We start from the raw sequence: 1659 nt of genomic DNA, 5'->3' as shown, positions 1-1659 counted from the left end.
ATGGCTCATCATAAGCGTTCCCACTTCGTAGGGTTATGGCATTGGCTTGCCCTCTCGGATTCTGTTGAGGTTGTCCATGGAACTGTCCTCCAGGTGTAGTCTGGGGGGCTTGGTTTAAGGCTACCTGAGAGATCTGGGTTTCAAGCATCTTAGTGTGAGTAAGTATTTGGTCAACCTTGGTTCCTAACTGGGTAATCAATTCGTTAACGTGAATGTTCTAGTTCATGAACTCTTTGTTTTGTTGGGTTTAAGCAGTGATAAAATTTTCCATAATTTTCTCAAGGCTCGCCTTTGGTGGCACAAGTTGCATAGGTTGATTTGGTCTTGGGGCTTGATAACCTGGTTGTCTCCGAGGTGCAGTATTTTGGATAGGGTTATTGTTCTTATAGGAGAAGTTCGGGTGATTCCTCCATCCAGTAGGTATTCGAATATGGGTTCCCTTGGGTGTAGTTCACTTGCTCAGAGTTGGTTTCGTTTAAGAGATTGCATTCTGCAGATTGGTGTCCTTTGGTTCCACATATCTCACAATCCGACGAAATTGCAGCTACAATATTCGGATGTATACACATATGCTCGACCTTGAGGGCTAATGCGTCAATTTTAGCTTGCATCATGTCTATAGAGCTTAACTCATGTACTCCTCCTTGGGCTTCCTTCTTCTCAACTGTCGCTCTTTCAACTCCCCGTGATTGATGGTTTTGAGCCATATCTTCGATGAGGGCACTAGCTTCAGGATAAGGTTTCTTCATCAGTGCGCCGTCTGCGGCAGCGTCGATGGTCATCTTAGTGTTATAGTGAAGTCCATTATAGAAGGTCTGAATGACTAACCAATTTTCTAAACCATGATGTGGGTATGCTCTTAACAGCTCTTTATATCTCTCCCAAGCTTCGAACAACGATTCTCCTTGATTCTAGGTAAATCTGGTTATTTGGTTTCGAAGAACGGCGGTCTTACTTGGGGGAAAGTATCTAGCAAGGAATACTTTTCTAAGGTTTTCCCAAGTTGTTATGGAATTGGGTGGAAGGGAATCTAACCATGATAGGGCTTTATCTCTGAGGGAGAAAGAGAATAATCTTAAACGGATTGCCTCGGGAGAAGCTCCATTGGTTTTAAAAGTGTCTGCTAATTGGAGGAAGATTTTTAAATGTTGGTTTGGGTTCTCAGTAGCAAGACCTGTGAATTGTCTTTGTTGCACTAGTTGCAACAGGGAGGGTTTAAGTTCGAAATTATTAGCTGGGATGGTTGGGTTTACTATACTAGAACTAGGTTCTTCGTTGGATGGTTGGGCGAAATCCTTAAGAGGTCTTTGATTTTGATCTTCGGCCATAGCTCTCCTAATTCTATGGAAAAATAAACGTGCGCGAGCATAACGTTCGAGTTCCGCCAGAGGATCTACTAAACTTCCGGTGCTACGAGTCCTTCGCATTGACCGGCAGGTAACAACCTAAGTCTAAACGATATAACAATAGGGTATGAAATTTGACGAAATTGGTCCCCGGAAATGGCGCCAAAAACTTGATGTGTGTTTTTCGCAAGTATACGAACGCGTCAGAGTAATATAAAAGATTGTCGAATCCACAGAGACCAAATGTCAATCTATCGTTATCTATTGTTACGGTGTTTATATAAGGTAATCGAAACAGGGTTTTTAAGAGTGC

At 42.6% G+C, this 1659-nt stretch overlaps 1 non-coding gene across 1 annotated transcript; it reads left to right on the top strand.

Moving 5' to 3' along the window:
• The first annotated feature begins 837 nt into the window (after positions 1-837).
• On the top strand, positions 838-944 carry LOC127099166 (small nucleolar RNA R71). The gene has a single exon (XR_007793706.1). It is a non-coding gene; the product is annotated as a small nucleolar RNA R71 (small nucleolar RNA).
• Positions 945-1659: the final 715 nt, after the last annotated feature.

The sequence above is a fragment of the Lathyrus oleraceus genome, chromosome 6 (assembly GCF_024323335.1).
Source record: "Lathyrus oleraceus cultivar Zhongwan6 chromosome 6, CAAS_Psat_ZW6_1.0, whole genome shotgun sequence".
NCBI lineage: Eukaryota > Viridiplantae > Streptophyta > Magnoliopsida > Fabales > Fabaceae > Lathyrus > Lathyrus oleraceus.
Note: the sequence above shows the minus strand (reverse complement) of the source record. Positions and strands in the feature narration are given on the sequence as shown.